This window comes from Chiroxiphia lanceolata, chromosome 3 (assembly GCF_009829145.1).
Source record: "Chiroxiphia lanceolata isolate bChiLan1 chromosome 3, bChiLan1.pri, whole genome shotgun sequence".
Lineage (NCBI taxonomy): Eukaryota > Metazoa > Chordata > Aves > Passeriformes > Pipridae > Chiroxiphia > Chiroxiphia lanceolata.
The window spans coordinates 99,868,059-99,884,218 of NC_045639.1; positions in this window are offsets into that span (position 1 = coordinate 99,868,059).

Consider the following 16,160-nt stretch of genomic DNA (forward strand, 5'->3'; position numbering starts at 1 on the left):
ATTTCTTCTGCTATAGTGAAGTATAATTAAAATATTAGAGAAATAGGCTGCATTTTTGATACAAATTCTGGAACTGTCATATTATTGTTTCATTGTCTTTTTTTAAATTATTATTAGTTCTGTCTAACAGGTCTTGGTAAGTTGTTTTTTTTGATTTTTCCTAGCTTCCATTAGATGTTTTCCATCTTACTATTAAAAGAGTGGAGCCTCTGTCACACCTGCTTTTCAGCTGTGTTTGAAGAGCAGTATCTCTGTTTTTTAACTTAATAATAAAAATTACAACAATTTGTATAGTCTGGAGTTGGAATGGAAACAATACTTGTTTTTCAGAATCCTGAGGAAAACCTATATTTAATCATAAATAAAGAATGCTTCTGGGACATGAAAGGTGTCTAGAGAAGTGAGGGCAATATCATGGCTGAGCTTCGTGAACGAAGATTTGGGAAAAGGGCAATATAATAGAGCTGTATTTTAAGGTAAAGAACTTTTCCCATCAAAGGGAAAAGGAATGGAGAAACAATAGTAATTATAGTTAGTGTTAAAGTATTAAATTAATGAATTGAAAGTATTGTAGCTTTTTTTTTTTGATTTTTTTTTTTTTTTTTTTTTTTCCTCCTTCTCAAACTAAAAGAATGTCCTTTTGAGCATAGGTTGGGAGGACGTGCCTGTAATAAGTGAAACAGGAGGCTGTAGAGTGAGTTACTACAAACAGAGCTTTTATAATAGATATGGCATATGAGTCTATGAAGAAGTCCACCACTGGGATCTAAGACCATTACTGGCAGAAAGCCTGTTAATGGATACTTAACATATATATGAGAATGACAAGGGCAAAGAAAATGCAAATGATGACTGTGAACACAATTAAGATAGCAAAGGTTTACCTTAAAGAAAATTTCTTTGTTTCTGATGTTTCCTTATACTTCCTTAAAATTAATTTGATAAATTGGATTTTTATCTGTGTAAAAAGGATATTCTTGGTGCATGTACTGAAAATTATGCAGATCTTTGGTTCTGATATGGTGCAATAAAGATAAAAAAAGTATCTCTATCCTACATTGCATTATATCTAGTCCTCAAGCATACTTTTATGTAAACTGGAACAATGTCAAACAGTGAGCAATTAAAATCTCCAAGAACACAAGTGTACAAATAAAGGGAAAAACCTGAGTTGAACTCAATTATATTCTAAAACAGAGGTTAAAGTGACATTTCTGGTACTTTAGTGCTTGTATTTCGTTATTTCTGATTTAGCTATGATTGCTGAAGTTGTTCAAAGTCTGTGAATACTAGTGATTTGTACCTGACCAATTTTTTCTGTGCTGTGGGAGATGATCAGTCAGGTGTGAATCTTTTTGCTTTACAGCTGCTCAGACTGAGCTGAATCACACCCTGCAAATTTCAACTTTGACTGGAGAAAGTCACAAGACCTTGAGCACATGCAGCATTTGCCCACTTCATGGAATAAAAACTATCAGAAACATCTCAACAAGGAGAGACATCCCCACTTTTGTCAGCCAGTATTGCTCAGGCAGAGACTGTGTGAGAGCACAGGCCCAATCCCTCCTTTTTCTCCTAAGTTTCTTACAGCACCCAGCTGGAGAGAAAAGGGGTGATCAGTAAAGCCACCACTGCAGCTGTGGAGAAGGGCTGCTTTCTGAGAGAGGAGTATCAGCAGAGACAGAGGAAAGAACTGACCCTTCACTGTGTCAGCAAGAAAAAGGGTAGGGCAGGATTAAGTTAGAATAAAATCAACTAGACCTGTATTTGAATAGAGAGAGAAAGATAAAGTGCAGAACAAAGTGCAGTACTCAGTAAAATTAAACCAATGTTAAAAAACATCCCTTAAGACCCAAATAAAAAAACTATTTTGCCCAGACTCAAAGTCCATGATTTAAGAATCATTGGTATTTATTTCTGCATACCACAAGACATTTATTTAATTAGAGAAACATGCTTTCATTGCATTTTGAGTCAATTAAATGGAAAAAAACCCATGGGTTTTATACATTTTGAGGGTTTTATAAAACCTCAACTCTCTCTGGATTCTCTGATCTTTAACCTTACTAATTATGTACTTTGTTTTCATTGTGAATACCATTTAGACTTCACAAACTCCTTTTACTCCTTCATTTCCAGTGTCAAGTAGCATATGTGCACAAATGCCCCGCTGTTAGGAGGCTTTCATTGCATCCCCTGCTCCAACTTTGGCCACACTGAACAAGTAACTTTCTCTTGCGCTCAACAGACAGGTGAAGCCCTGTGGATCAGGAAGAAAATCATGTAGGCTGTCTGTGAGTGGTCCCAGGGACCCCTTCCCATTATTTTTCCTGCTTGATGCGGGAATGGCCAAAACTCCAGTCTGCCGCAGTACCTGTGCTGCGTCTTTTCAAGTAGAAACAAAGCCAGGCCTCCTGAGCCTCTCAGGAAATGAAGGAGCTAACTGCATGGCTAATTTGCATGCAACCATGTAGCATTCAGTCTTTCAAGCTCACAGGATAATTTATTGAAACAAATGCCTGCCATTTCCTATATCATAAATGTAATATTTAATCTGCACTAGCTGTTCAGACAAATTTTATTATGTACTTGTCTTATACAAGGTTTTAATAAGCTGTGGTGGAGAGTTGTACACAGTACTTAATGCATGCACTGATATGTGTAAAATCTAAGATCAGAGAAGACAGCATATATTTATAGTAGGGTCTGGGAGATTATATGCAATGAATACATTATACCACATACACACCAGAGGCAAAGTTAAGGATGCGCAGGAATCCTGCAGTGTGGCATTTCCCATCTTCTGTGTGCTTAACTGTTCAACCTTAACATTCCCTGTACATTCTCCAATGGAATATCTATCAGCCCACATAATCAGCTTGCAAGTTACTCCCACAGAGAAAGATATTGTAGATTGTTGTTTTCCAAGAGACATTAATTAATGCATTTTCATTTTGAAATAAACTACTTTCCAGCCAACATCCTCTGATGAAGATTAAAAACCTTTAAATCTTTGTGAAGTAAGGTTCCCCAGGAAGGTTAAAAACATACTATCTGCATCCCCTTTCCTAGGGGCTTCTCTGTTTTGACCCTGCACTAAAGCTATTATGCACAGCTTGAATTCTGGGAAGACATGATACTGTGGAAATACAAGTAATTATAGTATTCTCTCTCATTTTTACCAACTATTATTTTCATTTTTGCTCTTCCTTTCACCTTTTTTTCATCTGTCTTTATGTGCTGCAAACAGCACTTGCAGTGTATTGCTTGCAGAGAAAATGCCAGCTGAAAATTGGCGATTGATAGATTGGTGAGATGTAAACGATTGCATATTGGGGGCCCCAAATTGCAAAACAGCTATTTGGGTAACCAATTTAATCTGAATTCTTGCATGTTAGGTGATTTCCAAGAATTTTAAAGGTTTTGTGCAAATTTCCTCTATGAAATTACATGTATAGTGCAATTTTCTTTATTAAAAGCATTAGAATACAAAGATGTGAAAAAATGTAGCATTCTAGCTAGCAAGAAGTTTTGGGTGGCACCACAGGCCTTGTAATATAAGAGTACAATTGAGAAATTACAGTTGGATTTTAGTTCCTGAGTCAAATACAGCCCTGGAATAACTAAAGGCAGATCCATTAATTTCTAACATACAGCCCACAAACCAAACCAAGAAGGCTGGCATGTACAATCATATAGTAAATTTTATATTATGAAGAAATTGTTTCTTTTAGAATTATTTATGAGTATGTAATTTTTTGAAACAGAAAAGTCAGTTGCCAGTTCAGTTTAGATTTTTGCTAAGCAATAAAAATCATAAAAGGACATTGTGTTGCCTTTTAATTGTCGTTTATCTAATAAAGGGAGTGTATTGCTGAAACACTCTGTTTTCAGAAAAATGGCACTGAGGGGAATATAGTAGGTGAAATTATGAAGTTAACTTTACTTTTATGCTCAGCATTTATAGGTAAAAATAACTTCAGCAAAACAAATTCAGCTGAGAAATTTTAATGTATATGAGTTTGTGGGCCAAACTGGGATCCAGGGAGTTACACTACAGCTGAATTTGGCCACCTGTGTTCATAAAGCTTCCCAACCCTAACAAACAGGAGTAGGTAGTAAAACAAAGACTGACTGTTGCAAGTTGTAACAGGCTTAATAGCAGCTCTTGAGACTTCTTGTATCAGGCGACATTGTTGTCAGTATTAAAATTCCATGCTTCTTTGGCTGTGCAAAGATATCCACAGCTGGGCAGAGGCAAATACCCATGGAATGGGAATATGCACCTCAGTCAGGGTTCATCCGACAAACATCATCTGCTGTCGCAGACAACAGGGTGTCACACTTCTAGTACGAGGTCATCAGAGCTGACCACTGGCAACCTGGCTGAGCTCAGGATACGGTCTCAGAGGTGGACAAAGATCAGTGAAGTAATTTGACAGCAACAGTGAGACTGTTTAATTAAATGGGGTTGGCACAGACCAGATGCAGTGGGGCAGGAACTGGACAGTTAAGATTTCTGCCCCTTTTTGTCAGAAAACCTGCCATAACATCTAGTATTATTATTTATCCTGAAGGACATTTTATTCCTCTTGCTTAAGGTGTCAGGAATTATTGGTGGGGAGTACAGGCTGATAGGACTGTACATAATTGCCAAGAGACATTCCTCAGGGTAAAGATGTTTTGAACATGTTCTCATTTTCCCCTAAAGATGAATGTGTGTGATTGTTTTAAAAGGATTAAATTGATATTCTTTGATGCATCTTTACCAGGTTTTATGAAAGCTTTGACCAAACAGCGCGGGTGATAAATTCATTATGGGTGATAAACTCATTATAGTGATAAACCTGGTATGGGTGATAAACTCATTACAGAAGAGCCCTAGTATGATGAGGCTGATACAAGGCTTTCTATCACTGTCAGCAAAATTGCAAACTATAAAACTTCCTCTCACTTAAATGATGATCTTGGCACACTCCTCTCTTCCATCTCCCCCTGTTCAAAGGGTGAGCTTAGACACTCATAGAGTTTCAATTATTATCTTCATCCCCTTAGCTCACAAATCTCTGCATATTCTTGTTAACTAGTCCAGGTTCTCAGCTGGTTTCTGATATTTCCTCATTACAGCGGCAAACCATGAATTCCTTCCCTGTCTTCCCTCACTACTCCAACCCTGCCCTTCCCACAGATGTCCTCAGGCTGCATGATCTGGTGGTAGAGTTTTCCTTCCTCTGATCTTGCTTAAGGAAATGCTGTTTGGTTCCACCACCATGACCACCTTGTTCAGACCAACAGTCCTCTGTACTAACTTTTGTGGTTAGAGCATGGTACTAATAACGACAAGGTGGTGGGTTCAATCCCTGTATGGGCCATTTGCTTAAGAGTTGAACATGAAGATCTTTGTGGGTCTCTTTCAACTCAGAATATTCTATGATTACACAGCAGGTCACAAACACCAGCTCTACTGTCAGTCAGATCTGTATCCAGAAAATACCCTCCTGAGATCCTTTACTCAAGAAACATTTTTCCACTAGCTTTCCACTAGCTGGTAAGAAATTGTAAGGGCCCAGCTGAATGCTAAAACAAATTTCTTGTGACATAGCTTTTGCTATAGACTCTTCAAAAACTAGTGATGAAGATCTTTTCCTCCATCCCTCCAGCACCTGTAGGATAACATGAGAAGGATCTATACTACAAGGAAGATCACGTGAAGGAGAAAACTAATGGCATAAATCCGCATGTGGAAAATGTATTACTTAAAAGAAGTCCTTTAAAAGCCAGGTCTTTCTAGATGGGACACCTATTACAGACTGCACAGTCAAGTGGCCTCCTTGACTGATTTGTTAAGTTTTTGCACCTGCTGTCCTCTGCTGAATCCAAGTCTCATGCCCACTTCTGTTCTAAATGCCTTTGCTCATCTGAGACTTAGGTGTTTCCCTGGTCTCCATCTCCAGACTTCAGATCAGGTGTTTACAAGAATGTACAGGCAGTTGAGTCTTGAAGAAACCCTACAGTCATTTGGGATCCAAGCCTTTCTAGCAGCTGTAGATGCTTTGTCTATCTAATAGAGATAACAGAAGATACTTGGACGAGTAAATAAACCATCATATTTGATGGGAAACATACACCATGTGGCAACTCTATCACTTGGTAACATGACAGAAGTATACTCAAACAGGATTGAGGAGGTAAGATTGTGATTAATTTTAGTGCCAAGGTGAGTTTTCTGAGGGATAGTGTAGTGATAGCTGAATGGCTCAGTGCCACAAGAAAAAAAAAAGTCTGGTTCTGTGCATTGAGCTGTTTTCTGATAAATTAATGGCTTGAATTGACTCGACAAAAGTTCTTACAGATAGCAGAAATGGCACAAATGATTTGAAGGAGCCCACCTTTCCAGCGTAAGGACAAGAAGGCCTACAGGTACAAGGTGATGGGGAGAAAGCAGCCTTTTCTAACAGCTCTGTGTACCGTTGAATCAGGCACCAAGATACAATGTGGAGATTTAGATAGAGAAATTTAAAGACAAAAACATTCAGTCCACAGGACCTCACTACAGGGCAATATTTGGTTTCAGGGTGTTTTGTTTCTGGATTTTTTCATCCTAACTATTACTTTTGTGGTGATAATGCAACAATATTTGTAATGAGGATCCTGTTATGCGATATATTGTACAAATTCAGTAAGATTATCTCTGTTGTAGACAGCTTCAGCCCAATGTCCTCAACATGCAAATCCATGTATATGAGAGTGCAGCATTCAATATATTTTTATATGCATCACTACAAGCTCAGAGTTGAAGTCTTACTTACAAAAAAATTTGAATTTCAAAGAGAAGGAGAAAATAGCACTTGCAATGGTATGGCCAGCTGGTGACTGTTTCATAACAAGGTCTTTTTTCTCCCTCCTTTAAATATAATTTACTGGAACTTTACTTAGAGATGCAACAAATTAGCAGCTATTCATTTTGTAATGAAGAAGGCCTTATGAAATCTAAGCTGTGAATAGGCAATCAGAATTAATTTGGACATAAAGAGTTATTTAACAGGCTAATAGTTCAATATTGAACTCCATACTGCTATACCATCATAGACCATTCGATGCAGTTATTTTAAGTTCTTGTGTCATTGCATTGCCTCTGCTTTTGCACAGTACCTGTAGCTATTGCTAACTCCTGCATGAAAGACCACCAAAAAAGGACAAAATGGTTCTTCTTTGCCTAATATATAAATTTAACTCATCTCCCCTCAGGTCTGAATAAGCAAATGGAAGCTTTTATTCCACTGGAACAAAGTCAGTTCTGGGGATTCAACAATATGATTACATACAGGCTTTACTTCAGTTCAAATAACAGCAATTAAGAACATGAAATAATGCAGCATGTGCTCTTTTAAAGTAACTACAAAATGTGCATCACTACATCAGTTCAAACTGCCAATCTATATGCCTTCTAACACCCAAATAATTTTGCACTTCTATTCCATTAGTTAATTGTTAGGTGGGCCACCAGTAGCTCATGGCAGTGATGTTTTCCATTATGTCCAGAAAATGTTTCCCATTTGGCAGAGTACTGGTGATGTTGGTTGGTAAAACAAAGGGGTGAGGCTTATGAATTGTGGGTTCTTGTTTTTGCTTTGCCTCTTCTTTGCCCCAAGCTTCTTTCTCCTTGTGAGTAACCCTATTGTTTTGAAGAAATGGTGGCCAATTAGATGAGCAATTGGTTTATCGTGGTTGAGATTTTTGCAGTGGTTTCAGATGAAATTTGTGTGACTGCAGAACACAGTGTATATGGGCAGCAGGGACAGCAGGATTGCTGGGCCCAGTCTGCTGTGAAAGCAGGTATCCTGAATACTGGACAATGGTATAAAACTTTCAAAAGACAGAAGGGAGCTTTTAATTATAATCTTTTTCTCATTTCACAAAGATGCATGTGGGAAAATTTAGATGTATGAGACTCCAACAGCCTTTATGGTGTCCGTGTGCATTCCTTCCTCTCTGAGGGTTGTCTGTGCTTAATAAATCAGTGACTGTGTGCAAAGGTATGCTGCTGCCTAGTTTTGGAGAGGTAAAATTTGAAGAACAAAGTCTCAGTTTCTTAGAGTTTCTATGCCTATGACCAGTGTAGTAATCTAAGACTTAGAATCAAAGTGTGAACTAATCACACAAATCTCACTTAGATCTTTATAGAAAAATAGATATTTCCTAGGGTTAGGAAACAGGTGTCCAACCAAATCTGACAGATCTCTGGAAGTAAGTTTTTCTCTCCAGCACATACAGATAAAGCCTTTTGTTGAGGGGGGTGGGGGGGAGGGGGAAGAGAGAAATTATGGGGAAGGAAGAAATTATGCCCCTTTAGGCATTCTGTGCCAGAGGTCCTTCTCTGCCTCCTGAAAGGGTCCATCACACTTTAGTGCAAGAGACATGGTGTTCTATATGGACAGCAATAGCATGGCTAGGAGCTGCACAGAGCTCCTGTGCGTGGTGGATTTTCTCCCCACATGTATTTTTATGCATCCAAACAGGCTCTGCATTTGCCTCCTCCTGGTTTTCTCCTAGCTGTAGTTGTACTTCGGCCTGTGGTTCTCCCAACTGGTCTTTCATTGCAAAATTATTATTATTATAACTGTATCACAAAGAACAACCTACATAGGTATTAGGTCATGCATTTTCTTAGCAAGTTCTATACACTACATAGTCATGTACCATATCCCCGTGAGCAACTTCTTGCTTGTTTTAGTTACTAAATAAATTAACTGTGAATTTCAAGCAAGATCTTCAAGCAATCAATGTACCAGTCAAGAGAACATATTCAGAAGGTATGAAGGAAGTGAAAATAAGTTGGGCATGTGCTTAAGTGTTTTGCCACTTTTGCTGAGACTGATTTTTCACAGCTACACAACTATATCACTCTCGTTTGTCACCCTGCCCTCATTCAGGGATTCAGGGGCCTCCAGAATAAGAATAAGAGCCCTAAACCCCTGTCAGCCAGCTGAAGCCATGCACTGTATAACAAATTTCTTATGTCCCCAAAGGTGGCCTCAAATAATTTTAATAAATCTTTAGCAATGTATCTTCTGTATCTCAAATATGTAAAGGTCAGACGGTGCTATTCTGACTGACCCCGACCCTTAGCTTTTTCTTCCGTGACTGTAGCGGGATTGCTCAGGAAGTAATTTACTGCACTTGTGACCAGGAGAGGCAGAGCCTGGCCATTCAGCCTTTTTGCTGGTGCCAGGCGGTGGTCGGTGTTTCCCCAGCCACGCGTGATTTGCAGTGCTCGGGGGAGAGGAGGCACCTTGTCCGCAGGGTCCAGCACAGCCCCGCCAGAGCACGCTGCTAGCACCGCTTGTCTGCGGATTTAATGGGGCTGCCTCTGTTTTAGACAGAGCTTCCTTACGCCGTTGCTTCCCAGCTCCCCCTCGGCGATTTCCTTGTTTGGTTCTAACATTTTAATTTTGACAAAACGTCAAGGCAGGGCTTCACCTGCTGACTGGGTGTAACAGCACTGCAGCAAATGGGGAAAATAAAAACTTGCTTAGCTCAGCTGAAGTCCCCCTCTTGCTGCCATAAAATTAATTGTTATCATTATCTAGCTGCTTTCTGGAGACCATCAACTTACCTGCTACACAAACTGTAACGGCAGTAACAGCAGCTGGACCTGACGTATAGCCCTGCCCTTGGTGTATTAAATCATTCTGATGTAATGTCTCACAAACCACATGACTCACTTATTAAACCTTTTCAGAGGCATGTGCTCTGGCAAGAGGAGAGAGCTTGTAATGAGGCCAAACACACAGATAAAAGGAACATATTATGAAAACAAGCTATTGAAGCCGTGCATGCTAATTTGAGCGAATGCATTTGGACATGCAAGAGCTTTGCTGTTTCTGTGTAAAATATTTCCAATTCCTTATTTCCCATTGCAAAGCTGATTGAGTCAGCAGCAGCTTGCCACTTGCATTCCAGGTGGCGTGATGTCTCCTCATGCACTAACTCATATAGGTCATTAATATGCTAAATAAGTTGTAGCCAATTGGCTCCCATGGTGACAGCTCCAAAAGCTTCATGAATAATCAATGGAGCACCTGGAGGCATGAAATTTTCATACAAAGAGTTTCTAGACTTTTGCATTAAGCTCTGAAGCTCTGAGCAGGGACAGACAAGTGATAGACATGACTAGCACTTTGAGGAGTTTCAAAAATAAGAAGTGTTATTTCAAAAGAAAATAGCATTTCTTTTAAATGGAAGCCTTTCTAAGAAAGGCACCTCAAATGATTCCCTTGCCATCCTTTGGACAGAAACACGTTTTAGAGCTGGTGAGGGTGAGTGGGAATACTTCAACTATTGTATATAATCTGCGATAAACTAATCACAGAACAGTAAGGATTCACTGACAGAATTAAACAGTTCCAACTTTAGAAAATTAATAAATTATGACTGCTTTTACCTATTTTTTTTCTGAAAAAAAAATGATATGCCTATAAAGTTCAGCAGTAAAATTCATGTGATCTGAGTAACACTGTCAGTTGTTATGAGCAGAGTTTCAGTTCACCCGCTTAAAAGCATGTGCCTTTCTGACATCGTTTCTTTTTTAAGTACCAATGTATTATCTCATAGACCCTTTGAGACAATTGCATTACTGAAACAAGCAAACCACAGGCAGGACATGTTTTACTGTTTGATTGGGCAGACCAGAAAATCAGTAAAGCCTCCCAAAGGGACTAAGAGGATGATAGCTGTAGTCCTGCCCTACACTTTTCCCAAATCACCTTGTTCCTCACATGTTCCCAGTGCTGGCAAAGAAGAAACTGGAGATGTGCTGGGCAGTCAATATGTGTATAGAGATAGCTGTAAGAAACGAGGCGGCTCCAGTATTTCCCCTTCTACATGAGACTGTTGTGTACAGGAAACTCTCTTGAAGTGCTGGAGGATCTGCGGGACTCTGCCCCTCCAAAGCTTTGTCCCACTGTCCAGTTCTCTGCTATGAACATCGACTTCTTATGCAGATGCACTAGGAGGAGCAAGGGAAAGTGCCAAGACTTCATCTCTGCTTGACATATTTTTCACACAACTGCTGAGAAGACAGCAATGGCCTCAGCTGCTCCTTCTGGCACTTCTGTGGGCAGTTTTCCAATCCCTTCCTACAGAGCCTGCAAATTAAATGTACTTCAGTCTCAGCTGTGTTTGGTGTGTTTCAGATGAGATCCTCAGCAAAATATTTGTGCTTTTGCAATCTATTCTGACATAATGTCAGTCTGGGTCATCAGTAAAAGAGTTGGACAGTTCAGGCTGTGGAAATACCACAAACACCACCATGATACTCATGTACCAAGAGTTTTGCTGGTGATGAAAATGTACAGATGTTTGAGCTAATCAGAACTGGCACAGCTAGTGTTGGCTGAGAAACTTAGAAATCTCTGGTTTTCCACCTTGAACACTTCTATAAGTAGAAAAAGAGAGCATAAACATATTGCCAACATGACCCCACATACGCAGGGGCAGCCCTTACTTTGGATTAGTGGGGTCTGTCATCATCAGAACTGTACAAAATTTACTAGAATCTTTCTTTGCTGTCTGTTTTAACAGTGACATGCAGTAATGGTATAACACCAGAGAGGGAACCTATAGGGTTAGTAGAAGGTAACGTCACTGGAAGGTAACGTCACATAGACAAACTTGAAAGGTATTTCAACAGTTTTGTCCCCACTAAAGTTTAACTGAATGCTCTACAGAGCTCTTGTTCATTTGTGTGCCCATGCAGCAACAATTGTGCTGGTTACTCCAGGAGTGCAAAAGTTGACTTAGATTAAGCACTAAAAAAGAGGTACAAAAGAGAAAGGATAAGGTCAAAGGTATTGCCAGGGTTTTAATGTTTTCTAACAGAACTACATATTGCAATTTTTTTTGTATTATCTTGACAATGAAAAACTTACACTGTTCTCATTTTGTACAATGTTGTTCTCTTAAACATGTTGCATTATATATTCTAACATGCAGAAAAAAATTCCCACAGGAAAGTGCACACACACTTACATGCACACATATCAGTCAACCCCACAACTTTCTCTTGAGACCAACCATCAACTAAAAAGTATTGAAGGTGTCTCCACAAGTGTCTTGACTTAGACACAAATATCCTGAAATCCTCTAGCTCTTTCATTCATAAAGAATCAAGCAGGGATTTTCCCGATCAGGGAAGTAGCCATCACATGATAGAGCCATGCTTTTTTGGAGACAGCTGAATACCTACCTGCCTATGGGAAGTAGTGAATAAATTTCCTGTTCTCATTTACTTTGCTTTTCCTTTATCTATTAAATCATTTTTTCTCACTTTTACCATTCTGATTCTCTCCCTCCTCCATCCGTGGGGGAGTCAGTGGGTGGCTGTGTGGGGCTGAGCTACCTACCAGGGTTAAACACCACCACTACCATGTCTCAAAAGCATCTGGGGGGCATTGGAAACCTCCTGACTCTAAACATGAAGAATATTTTTTTCCTCCTGGGTTACTGTCCCCAGTTTCCCAGAGATCACTTAGAGCAGATAAACCTTAAAAAGATACCTTGTCTCATATCTGTTTCCTTCAGGTTTGTCTTTGTAAGATTTTTCTCTCCCAAATTTGCTTTCAGAGTTCTGTGCACCAGATTTATTAAGCTTTGCAGCTTTGTTACCACAGTCAGAACACATCAATTTGGAACCCCACATTGATTGTATGTTTAAGACATGAAATGCCTCACTGTATAAATATCTTTCCATTTGAAAATAAAGTGCACAACTTAAAGTAAGGAGAGTAAATACTTGCAATGACTGATGGAAAATCAGAAAAGTGGTGAAATTCATGCATGGCTTATTATGACTCTGTACATCATATGCCTTACTAATGTGTTACATGGAATAACATCTATAAAGCATGCTCTCTTCTCTTTAAACTTAAACTTACACTGTGTGAAAGAATCTTACATGAGATAATTACTAACAGGGATAAAAGCTTGACTTTGACATTTTGAACATGCATCTTTCTAAATTCTGTTAGAGTCATTTGTTTATCTAAGCAGCTATAAAACAGATTGGTGGTATCTCTTCTGACATATTTTATGTGTTCAAGTCCTCTGTGCTGTACCCATAACACAACTACTTGTGCTGTTTAAATGACTTCCTAGATCACAGCTGAAAACTTGCCCTCACTAAAAAGGACAGAAATGTCGTTGAATTTAGTTACACTAGAATTCTTCTCATATATTTGTAAAACCTGCTCTGATTGAGGGTTTAGTGGAAGTCTGAAGATAACTGTGTTGGTAATTAATCTGTCAAGTTGACTGATATTTTAAAAATATATCTGAGTAGAAGAATTTTTTTCCACACAAGAACAGCAGTATCTTCTGTGCTCTGCCAGCCTTGTCTTAGGATCACCTTGTATAACGTCTTGGAAGATGCAATTACTGACTCTTGCACTGGAGCTGGGACTTGGCTGGGTCTGCACTCTGCCTCTGCAACAGAACAAGGCCCAGCCATTCCCACCCAGAAGCCACTTCAGCAAGTTCAACAGCCTAAGTGAGCTGAGGATCAAAGCAGTGCAATAGTGTAAAAATAAATAACATAGATCAGCAGCAGTGAAGACTGAAGCGCTGCTGTTGACCTTGACTAGGTCTGTGATTAATTTACCCTGCTATAAATAAAAAATTGCTTCATCCCTTTTAAAGCTTTGATAATTTTGGATAAAAAGCATAGAATAGTTTTTTTAAAAAAATAAGCTTTATAGTTTATTTGACGCAGAAACGCTTTTTATCCTGAGGGCACTATGCTGTGCCTACTGGGTTTGGCTGTCCTCATTGTTCCTCTTGGATCACTATTCAGACAGAAGCATAAGAAAAAATGTTAAAAAACTGTAAGTGCTTTGTCTAAATTCCACTTTAACAAATTTAAAGAGAATCTGTCAGGAAATAAAACATATCTTATTGTCATGGGGGGCCTTAGTCTGCACAGTCATTGTGTTCCATCAAGAAGCTACTAAGCTGAGAGAATTTTTCTGCCTTTGCGTTGAAAACAAGATTCCCAGAGTGCAAATCTGAGGCTCTGGGGTTTTCCTGTGGGCAAAAACTTCAGATCTTACTGTCCACTTCCTGCAGAAATTTTCTAGATTCACAGATGTTTCCAGTAATTACATAGCTGACATTGCAGGTTCACCTAAGTAAGAAAACCCGCAGATACATTTTATATTACAAAAGGTAAGACATTACAAAACCGGCGAAAAGGACAGAGTCTATTCTCAAGCAGCCTCGTGCCATCACAGACACCTTTGTTCATCAGGTAGTACTGATATTTGACATGTTCCATTTTGATTAGAACCTCTCCTGACTTGGATCAGGTTTCCACTTTCAGCTAGCCAGATCATTGCTGCAAGTTTAATGTCTGCCAAGTACTGCATTTGTGGGGTTCACAATGTAAATATTAAATTTTTCATTCCTTTTTACATAGTAAAACATGCTTTTCTAGATATCTCACAGACCCAACCCCAAAAAGAACTGAAATTTCATTAAGCTTTCCACTTTTCTGTGGAAGTATATGGGGAACTGATGTAGGAAGATATTTGCTGTTTTCAGACAGTCAATGTGGGCTGTACTCCTGCAATGTGTCTGTCTACACCTGAGATATATTTCTTGGGTCATCTTTAAGTTAATGGAAGAGAAATAAATATTTTAGGAGTCCAGTTCATTTGATCCACCCTGAATGCATGCTTAAGGAGTAGGTCAGTCATTCCTTTCCCTTGCCTCAAAGGTGGCCAGTGTTGAATAGTTAAGCTGTAGATGTCTAACCTGTAAACATCTCCATGTGAGAGATGAATCCTCACTGCAGAGTCCAGCACATCTTGTAAATCAAAGTCACAGAAAAATCAGTGAGATGTGCATACTTGGATGATATATGTACTCTATTTAGAAGGTGGTATAACAACATCTTTTTTAATTGCTTATATAATCACAGTAATGTTATGTTTTATTGTGATCTTTTTAAACGTAATTGTAAATAATTGTGAAGCAATATTTGAGTCTCTCATAGCTGTGGCAATTAAGCTGAGCAGAATTATAAATTATAGAGGTACATTTACAAAAAATAACAAGAATATTCTAGAGCTTTGTCTACAGTAAGGTTATTCCTGGATGCCAGCTTATCCAATGACATACATATTCCTTTTACAATTGTCATGTAAAAAATCTTAGATATGCTTATCTGAGACTTGTGTCAGTTGTTTGTTTATCATCAATGACTATTACAGTAAATGCTATTTAAAATCTACTAATTCTGGAAAGTATTTAATTTTCTAAGTTTCAAAGGCTACATAATGTCCAATAAGAGGTATTGAAGATCATGACCCTGGTAGCAGCTTCTCTCAGAATCTGTTACTTGTTTGCTGGGTTTTTGTTTTGTTAACACCCATATCTGAAACAGGAGAAAATGGCCTGGATCAGTGGAAAGACCCTGAGTAAGACATTGAACTGTTTTGATTCAGTCTGGCCGTTTGCCTGCAGAACTGCAGCACATCATAGGCTTCAGAAATCAAAGCAAGCACAGCCTGCCATCTAATTTGACCCTCTGCATTTCAAATGGTCTTCTGTCCCTATTCATCTTCAAGACATGATAGTTCAGGAACACAACATTTTTCAGTACTTAACTTCTGAACTTGGTCCTCCCCTCTGTCAGTACTTTTTGCTACCTCTAAGCAGTAGACACTGGTCTGCTGTGCACAGGTGGGGTTTTTTTGCACATGGAAATGGAGGCCACTACAAACCCCTCTGCTGAAGGCCAGTTCACTGTCACCTGCCTGGAGACAGATGGCCCCTCCCTCCCCTCACCATATTATGAGGAAGAACCGTGTGTCAGCTTCAAATAGACTGGTGCAGCATGTGGCCACAGCTGGAGAAGCTGGAGATGCCAGGAACTGCCTCCATGTGGGGTTGGAGGTCTGCTGCACTGGCATCCAGCCTGAGAGAGCAGCTGTGCTCCCTGTTGCCTGTACGTGAATACTCAGTCCTTCAACCTATGCTTAGCTGCCTTAAAGCATTTTCATTATGTCCTGTGTTTCAAACAGTAATTTTTTACTTGTAAGAATAGCTGAGGCCATTGAATCAACATTTTCAAATACTCATATATGTTTTCATCCAATTCTGTG